The 10,175-nt window shown below is 37.3% G+C and overlaps 1 long non-coding RNA gene across 2 annotated transcripts; it reads right to left on the reverse strand.

The window, feature by feature from the left end:
• Positions 1–3,256: 3,256 nt before the first annotated feature.
• LOC116251274 (uncharacterized) lies at positions 3,257–6,116 on the reverse strand. Of its 2 annotated transcripts, none has more exons than XR_007572935.1 (3): positions 5,319–6,116; positions 4,845–5,029; positions 3,257–4,067 (listed from the first exon to the last, which is right to left on the reverse strand). It is a non-coding gene; the product is annotated as an uncharacterized LOC116251274 (long non-coding RNA). The 2 variants fall into 2 exon arrangements; XR_004171647.2 differs by having other exon boundaries at positions 4,845–5,139.
• Positions 6,117–10,175: the final 4,059 nt, after the last annotated feature.

Here is a 10,175-nt window from a genome sequence, read left to right on the forward strand (position 1 = left end):
CAAATGCATCCAAACACTAAGAGTGATCGACCTTTTTCGTCATGGAGGTCGTGATCCTCGCTCCTCATGGTAAAGCAATGAAGCTTTCCTGAAAGGCTAATGGGATCTTGAGGCAGATACTCCTTGTGAGGTATATATGGAAGGAAATCAAATCGGAACACGGAACAATGGAATTCAGGGAAATTAAACCTAGTGTTTCTCCACCAAAACGTCTCGATTTTGACTGTTTCTAATTGGCAGCACAACACGTTGGAAAACTCTACCATGTTTTACAGTCATTTGCATAAATTAGCTGATATTGCGGCTACCAAGAAAATTCTGCCTTTGCATTCAACACGTGCTTGCGTGGTAGCCAGATGGAGTTAGATTTATGACCTTCAAGTTGAAAACTATATCTGAGTTTAATGCTCAAGTACGTTTCCCCTGGTAATTCTGCATGCCTAAGTACTCCACCAGTTCGTCTGTCCAAAATTAAGAGCTACCCACTAAGATTTTCAATGGTCGACGCACGAGGACGGAATGGTCAGAATGCAATTATTCAACAAGATAATGCATGCAAACAATTCGAACCAGTGGCAGAGTTACATGTAGTTTGGTGTGGGCAGTTGCCCACATCAGCTTCTTATAATTTATTTATTTTTACACTGGTATTTTTAAATATTATATATGTATATACATACCCCCACCCCCAAAAACAAAATTATGAGTATTGCTATGTGAGTACCCCTCCAGCCAATTGACTATATATTTTGAGTAATTGGATCTGGATTTAATTTAATGCAAGAAACAAGAGTTTCATGTTGTATATGCTTTTAACTCTAAACCAAATGGATCAATGTGTCTCACTAGGTCTGGCTTGATCATAGATCGAAGAGTATGATGTAACAGGATATCCACATTTCATTCATGGTCCCAAGAAACTGTGAAGTTGTGATTTGTAAATTTGCAGTTACCATTATGCCTCAAGTTCATGGGATCTCAAATCAGAGGGAAGGCGGTGTGGATTGATTCTCGAATTTTTATTAAGATGCAAGGTTTGTAATCTGCGGTTTACCGGGTTGCTAACAATGACTTGATTGATGATGAAGTAAGAGAATTCTTAGTTGGGGTGCCTTTTATTTCAATACATGTGGCCTTGTCCAGTATAGAAGGAGTTTGTTTTATGACCTTAAGTCGCAGATAGAAAAATCTCTGTCCCAAAACAAAGAGCTACCCACGAAGATTTTCAATGTTCTCACTTGGACTGAAGAGCCATCTGAATGCAATCAGTCATCACGATAAAGTAACTAAAACTTTACGTAATTTAATCTGTTGGGTTGTCACTATCCATTGGCTATTTTGAATATTTGGATATGGATTTAATTCATCGCAAGAGTTTCGTTTTGTACGTGTTCTAATTAATGGCCTAATGTGTTGGATTAGATCTGGCTCTCAGATTCGACAAGAGATCCACATTAAGCTCATGGTCCTAACTAACTTGTGCTCATGAGACTGAAGAATTAAAGATCACCCAGCTTATGCCTCAAATTCATGGATCTGAAATCAGAGGGAGAAGGTCTAACTTGTGATCGATATCTTATTTTAAGATTCAAGGTTTGTCACTCTTGTGTCTTTTTAGTGTAGAATTTTGAATCTTTGTTAGAAAACAATGAATTAAAGTTTCAAAATCTAACATCTTAAGATCACCTCGATCTTAGATATGAAGCAATATTCTTATGAAACAGCAAATAAAAAGTAAATCGCAGCTGGTACAATGTGCTTAACTTATACAAAAAGACACCTAAAGGTTCCGCGCCTGCTAGAGCTTGCATGTGATCAGCCGTTCCACATTTCTTTTAGACTTTCCATATTATCTTTCACATTGCATGTGATCGGCCAGCTCTATTACATTAAAAAAAATATTTTTTAATATAAAATAATACATAAAAAAATTTAATTGTAATAAAATAATATATTTTATATATATATATTAAATAAAAATTTAAAAAAATCATTATCATGCTTGATTCAGGCTTAAAATGCCCACTCGGGCCGGCCTGATAACGAGTCGGGCCAGCCCAAGTCTCGTTTTCCTGGCCCTGGGCCCGGGCCTGAGTTGGGCTGGGTACCGGGTAACTGGCACCGGCCCAGCGCAGTGCCTAGGCTTAGTCCTACGCTCCGACGGCCTTCAAGAGATTTTTTGTTTCTCCAACAATCTATTTGAAATCAAGGGTGGGCATCGGGCCGGGTTTGGGTCGGCTCGGTTATAACAAAAAAAAAATAATTATAAAATATTGTTTTTATAACAAATACATATATATATATATATATATATATATATATATATATATATATATATATGTATATTGACACACACACCATATCATTGGACGAAATTTTATCTTGTTTCATTTTAAGTTTTTTTTTTCTTGAATATTTTTGTTGTATTCAAGTACTTTCATATGCATATAGATAAGCTTGATTTGTAACTGGCAGTTGATTGAGAATATGAATTCCCTTGTCAGGGGCGGCGAAGGCAGGATTTTGGTTTATGGGGCGGAAAAATCAAGCAAAACGTCACTAAATAGAATTTTTGAATATTTCTCAGAGGGGCCACCATATTCTCCCAAAAGTTTTACGGTGGCCAAACCAAAATTTTTATGGCCGCTGCTGCCCCTGGCTCCGCCTCCTGTCCCTTGTTTCTCTTACGAATATCTCCTTTTCCCTTTAACTTCCTGCATTAATTCATTGAGTTTCCAACTTTCACAGAACATAATTTAGCTTTGCAGCTCTTATGTCGATTCTCTTGACCAAGCCAACTAAAATTTTCCTGAGTCTGTGATATCCCCTTGCGGTACCAATTTCAAATATTCTGGTAGGCGGTCTCATCTCACCATTGATCTACACATTATATCCATGTGTAAGGTGTCATTTAAACTCAAATTGATCTTGACATTTCACATTTGCAGAATGAGAGAATCTTTCGATTTTTGGCCTCCCTCGTCTCTGAGATGTGTTCAAATGTTGTAAATATTAGTTTCTATCATGTATTGAAAACTTGTATCTGCCGAATTGGCTGCGATAAGATGAGTAAAGAACAGAAAAAAATATTATGTCAGGAACATAGAGTCTGACAGAGGGCCGTATTAGACTATTAGTCAATAGGCTGATTTGGCAAATGATATGAGGCCATGATCCGGATTAATCTAGACCATCCTGTTCAGAAAACGAATCACTCCATTATGATTAATTGGTGCCAAACAAGGTTAAATAAGAAGCCAAATCTGTCGAGGCACTTCAGTTTGAATGTTGTATGATTATCTTCTGATCTCGTAAGGATATATCAAGGTGAACAAGAAATATAGGTGCCTGGCCCTACTTAAGTTTGATATCTGACGAAGCCAAGGTTGAACATCTGAAGCTCAGGAGATCAGCTACTTTGCCAGCTTCACAAGCACCATCTCATGTACAACGCCATTCTTCTTGAGAGACATTTTTGAAGGCTACCCAACTTGGGGGCGGGATGTCCTCTTTTCTGCTAAAGGCCGTTCAGTTCTCCATCGGGAATAGCTTCTCTAAAGGAAGAACAGATCTTTCATGTTAAAAGCAAGGGGTTTTGCATTGATCAATGTTGGCTTAGTCAAGTTTAATCAGGCAGAAATGAGATTATTTAGAGAGGGGTATAAGCAGGTCTTAATACTGTCGAATTGAATAAAGCTATCGTTGGGCTGAAGAAAGCAATGATAGCAGATGCAAAGAAAAATATTACAAAGAAAACAACAAACCTTCGACTGTTCGTCCATAAATTCAATGTGACTGGCCAGCAAGCTGACGCAATAAACAATTAAACATTCCAAGCAAATTAAACAATTAAGAAGTATTATGCTGAACAGCAACTTTTCAAAAGCAGTACGAATGTAGTATGGATTCTCAGCAGAGTATTTTTAAGGGAAACGCAACACCTGGGCCATCTCCATCCTTATGCTCCAACAGCGTATCACGAGCCAACTTAGCTAACTTTGGAATGACTTCCGTATCTGTGTCGGATTCCAACTTGAACCCACGTCGAAGTAGGCCTCCTTCAGGTCCTGATGACGTACAAGGCAGAGATACAAGTAAGCTAAGATGGATGGCTCGACGAACTTAAGCTCATGAATCATATTCGTAATTCGGAGAAGCTTCGCATATATCAACATCCAATCCAAACTTAAGTAATGACATAAACGCCACCAAATGACAAAATTATAAATACAAGGAAAATTCTAGTGACCGATTAATTATGATTCCCTGAAACCATTAAAATATACAGTAGCATCAAAAGAAGGAAACTCGCTTATTCACTGAAATAGGCGGTGTGTCACCAATAATCTTGCATTTTATCTCTTTCTTGCAAAAAGGACAAGGACGAAGAAGAACCACAACAATAAGAACAATAAAGGTAGCAAATTCTAAAGCTCTCTATAAGACCAAAAGTCCGAAGCACTTGTCGCTCTGATGAGCCTGTTATGGAGATTTTCACTTGGCAGCGGCCCTCTGAAAACAGTAATGAGAATGCCTTGAACTATAGCCACAGTCAGCAAGTGAAACTAATAAACGTGCTTATTCAGTAACGACGAATGCAGGCTGACATTTTAGCTTTCAAATAATACTTTATGTAATGATCAATTCCTTCGTGGCAGCTATTAGCTTGTGGTTTGCAACGTTCTCCATACATTTAAATAAGTGGATACGAAACAATGTGGACCTCATGCAAATCATTTGGATGCCCATCAAGAAAGTCCAATGCATATAAGCGGATAAAAGGAAACCAATGATCAAGAAACTTGCAACATTCATAAATTGCTTTTCTGGCAAGTACTGCTTACCTGATAATTGGTGGGGACTCCATTGTGGACTCCATTGTGAATGACCAGGAATTCATGCCCTTCGCCAGATGACTGTGGATGGCTATTTATCGCCAATATCGAACGGTGAGTTGCCCAACGTATGTGAGCAATTTCGACGTGCCCGGGTAGTACCTGCTGCAAGTCCAAACCTGTAGAGTCCATCTCTGTGCGAACGAAATTGACAGAACAAGATGATCAAATTCCGTCAGCGGTAGCAGAAGACCCTCAATTCAACAGAGAAAGGTGTGGAGAAGACAGTCTATCAAGATCCTTCCTGAACCAACAAATAAACTGTAAAAGGAATCTCCACTCCGACGATTATAACAACTGAATAGGGAAAATTGATCAGTAAAACGGAAGCAATGGAGCAAGCCCAACTCGAAAACCGAAGTTCAGAAAAAGGGAAAACTCCAATCACACACCGAAAGTTATAGATACCCATTAATCACAAACCTCTGTATACGGCTTCCACCAGACGATTGGGGGTACCTTCTTGCCGGAAAACTAGAGGAACCTGATAATTTGCAGGGAATATGGAGCCGCTCTCAGAGTTGGGGTCGACGGGATGGCCATCGATGGATATGCTGGACGAATAACAACCCTATGTTGTCGTCGGAGTCCATTGAAAAGGGTCTCAAGAATGTACCTTCTGCCCCTTGGTACATTGTAGTTGATGTACGCGAAAATCCCACACATGTTTTTCCTCTCTCAATCTAACTACATGCAGATCGAAACCTAGAACTAAGAATCTTGAAGATCGAATTCTGTTTCGAATCCTTCTATCGAATGGGAGAACAAAAAAAGATTTCAACATCACTGGGTTTTGGTGTTGTCTCCAGAGAAAGAGGTTCCATAGTCCCCTAGCCCTTACAGAAGAAACTGCTGACTTTTTCCCGGTGCAGCAGGTGGGAAATTAATTCCGCAGGATTCCGCCGTCCGTCAGCCGGAGAAGGCGCCGTCCGTTCCCTTCCTCTCCTATTGAGTTATAAAAGGCAACCCAACCAGACCTATATAAAGTAAATCTTCTCCTGCAACCGGTTATCCAGATAAACCAGGGATAAAGAGGGAACTGGATAAAGTAAATTTCATCATGAAAAAGGAGAATCATTTCATTATGCGGTTACAAGCTTACTCTTTGAAACCATCTCAACTCTTTGTATCAATGATTACAAGAGACCACTGCTGATAATTTCTGGAAAACTGCTGTTTCACATGCTGCTAATTAAGTTAAGGGCCTTTGGGACAGCTTCTAACATCCGTGAGACCAAGTAGGAGCTTCCCCAGTTATTTTTCCTTGCCCATGCAAGGATCCCTTCAGTGGTGTTTAGCAACAAGAACACCAACACAGTGTTCCAACCATCCACTTGAATATATCGTAATTCTCATAAAGGTGGCCCAATTAAAACCTAACAGTAACAAAGAGGAAGGAACATAGTTCTACGTCCATGTTTTCGGATAGACTTTAAAAAGACTTATTATCAATCATTGCAATACCTGGATTAGTGCAAACAATTTTTCGCTCAAATCAATACAAGCAACATTCAAGTTCCTAGAACCTGGGGAAAATTGTAAGATCAAATTATATTATGTCGCAACTGCCTATTCCCTGACACGTGCAGTTTTTTTTTATGCTAGCACTCTACTCATCTTTCTTCTTGCAACAAGCGGCGTTAGTAAAGCTCTTTGTGACACTTTTTCCACGTCAGTGACTAGTGAAGTTCTTGTAGCGAGGACAAGAAGCCGATGGATCAATTTGTTCCTATTAATCTCAACGTGAAACAAGAGGCTCGTAAATGTGGTGAAAAAAGGAATATTTATCATTCTTCTTTGCAATTCATAAAAAAAAAAAAAGCAGCACAATAACTGAGCTTTTCACCTCAGCTTTTGATGGTCTACTCATGTGTTTAACGCTAACCTCTAATTGGTATTTTATTTTCAAATGATTTTTTTTTACATTAAATGGTATTACAGTCAGAGCCTTGTGAGTGTCCAAAAGTTTGGCTTTGCGGTGAATGCATATATTTCTTTAAGATTGTCAGATCCAACAGTTGTTAGATCGAAATGAACAACTAACAATTAAATGACAGTAGAAAGGACATTTTTCTTAAAAAACGAATAACAAGAAAGTTTTTTTTATGAATTGGATTTTAATCCGATCAACTTAAATTGAATCACCCATGCCGGCTGTGTTGCATTGTGTTTTCAATGTCTTCCTCTATTAAATGGAATGAACACTCATACCTATTCCTGGTTGCTCCTAGAAAAGGGAGCCTTTATGTTATAAGTTGAAACAGAATAGCACCAACACTCTAAAAGGTCTGCCTGCAAGGTACAAGAGAGCAGATATAAACGAGATTATCTAAAAATCAATTCAGGTACACTGGAACAGAATCTAGAATACAGCAGGCCTGTTGTCATTGGCAAGAGACAAGCAGTAGCACCTTTGCATATGTACATATTGATATGTTGAAGATACTGAAACTGACATCCATAGTCGCAGTTTTTTACTACAGTTGACCCATCAATTTGCTATTAGAGCTAATGTAACCATGCAGTACCTACTCTCATGTCACTATTTGCAAACTTTTTCTGTCATTCCCTCATCTTTCAAAATTCATATCTTACACATTGAAAGGAAGAGTAGACTAGCCAAACAAATTTATGAATCCAACACATCAAACAGTCATACCCATGTTGGGTCAGACAAAGAAATTGATGATGGTACAACTTAGACCATGTATATACAGTTAGAGGCTGTATGACATGAACCATAGTCACCAAAAGCTTTGGTGTGTTTTAAACAACAAGGTTTTTCTTGGGTATAATACGGCGAGCTTGAGAAAAAAGGAAAAATATGGAAAAACTATGGTGAATTTTTAAAAAATTTAAAAAAAAAACTAAAAATGAGGGAAAATAAAATAAATGACAAAACTAATAATAAAAACATCAAAAAATAAGTATATTTGCAGCAAATAAAAATTAGAAAATGACAAAAAACAGTTTGTCATTAAGAAAAACATGAACAAATGAATAAAAAGAAAAAAAAACGCAAATAAACACATTTTTTGTGTTTTTTTATGTTAACATTAAAAAAGCACTTTTTACAATTTTAAACGATTATTTTATTTATTGCATTAAAAAATTTGTGTTTATTGTGACTATGACATGAACATATAATAATTACATGTTCATCAAGTTTCTTAGAAGATTTATTAGGTCAGATATATTATTTCAGTCCATGATTTCCAATATCCCTAATGAGACAAAGGGCTAGGAAGCAGGTTCAAAGATAACACGAATTGAAGGTCACTGATCACTCAGGCCACTAATGACTAATCATTTGATTGCAGTCTATCCCTCTGGGGAGAAGCAAGAACTACCTGGAACATTTTCATATTAATGAAATATTAGAAACATGACATCCGAAAGAATAGTTTACATTCAGTTAACACATTTACACACTACTGCATACCGGATCACCTGAGGAAGATGGGAAGAGAGAGCACATCAAAAGTGGCTTTAAACATTGCCACTATTTGCCAAAATCTCTCAAGCTTTGATTTCCTGTGGAAGCTTAACGATAGCAAAATGGGAAAATCTCAGCTTCACACATAGACAGTGATTTGAGTCAAAACAATCGAACCAGTTTTAGCCTCATAGCCAGAAAGCTAGCTTCAAATGGGAGTTCGACGTGAAAATGAATCAATCCAGTATACAACAACAGCAACAATAAGAAGCACAGCCTACAAAAGCAGACCTGTTGCACCTCCCCGACACACTCAAAGTGGTAGTACATTTCATAATTAACATATAAGTTGAACACAATCCATTAAATCCACCATTACATATGGGTTCAAACCTGTGGAAAATCATGTAGGATTCAAATAAATAAATCATGAACGAACACATGACGTCCTTATTATGTCTGTCAAGAACTATAGACAAAACCAAGAAATATAAAGTAGGCCTCGGCAACGAGCCGGGCCGCAGCCGGCCCGGCCTGCTTACATTAAAATTTTATTTTTTTTATTTTTTTTGTTTTAAAAATATATATTTAGTATTATTAAATACATTTTATATTTTAAAAAATTATTTTATAATTAAAAAAATAATTTTTAATTTCAAATGGGGCCAGGGCCGGGCCGAGACCCGGGCTATCGGGCCGAGCCCGGGCCAGGCTCACGGGCCCGGCCCGATGCCCACCCTTAATATAAAGGTCAAGGTAAACACTAAGTATTTATTTTAGAGGGAAAAGGGTCAACAGAAAGGAACCAAAAAAAAAAGCTATAGGAAGTGCAAACTTTATTGCATCATCAATTTATATCCTTGAAATTGGAAACAAAATACCAATCTAGGAAAAAATGGGTCACATATTTCAGCTATAATTTACAACAAAATTTAATTTACATATGGCAACGAAATCTTTATCTTAACATATTAAATATGAGCATTTTTACTTCAGTTAACATCCAAGCATTACTTTTCGTGTTCTTTTATGCACTTTAAGTAATTTTCACATCTTGTTGATTATATGGTAATTTTTCTGTTCCTTTATGCACTTTAACTAACCTTGACATTGTTTTGACTATATGGTAAGGGCACCTGATAAATGAAATAATTATTAAATGTGAACATGCTTTACTGCAACAACATAAAATATGAAAGGAGTGAACAAAAAGCTCAAATATTTGCAAAATTATTCAAAGTAGAGAAAGTATAAGATCACAGCCACTATCTATTGCATACGTACCTGTCAGTGAGACCTGCAAAAATGTACCATCAGTGACCATGGAGACAGGATATTTGAGATTTTTCCACATGAACTCAACTGAAGACTTACACCCACAGGCTACTAGTAAAGGTAAAAATAGCTTAATCTATAGTTAACAGGTTCCTATTCCCAAACAAATAGTTTATTCTTGATGTAAGCAATAGATTGCCACTACCTGCAGCAGATAACCCTACTCCTACTAAGCTTTTTCTAGTGAAATCATAAGGCTATTGCCCCTTCCTAGTTTGGCTTTATTGATGAATGATGATAAGAACCTCCATTCTCTAGTCAAAAACCTAAAAATTACACAGTTTCAACGACAACATATGACTAGTTAAACAACTACTATGCATGTCATGCCTCTCTAGTGGATTATCATCTAATTGAAGTTGAGCAGGTCTATCATTTGCCACATTTGAATGCATTGATGAACCCAGCATACATTCACTTTGTTGAAGTCTTTGCCATAATTCATTATCAGCAAATGAGTGTAAACAGGAGTTATCCTTATTATTTCATTTCTTTTGTGGACCTTTATT

This window comes from Nymphaea colorata, chromosome 3 (assembly GCF_008831285.2).
Source record: "Nymphaea colorata isolate Beijing-Zhang1983 chromosome 3, ASM883128v2, whole genome shotgun sequence".
Classification (NCBI taxonomy): Eukaryota; Viridiplantae; Streptophyta; class Magnoliopsida; order Nymphaeales; family Nymphaeaceae; genus Nymphaea; species Nymphaea colorata.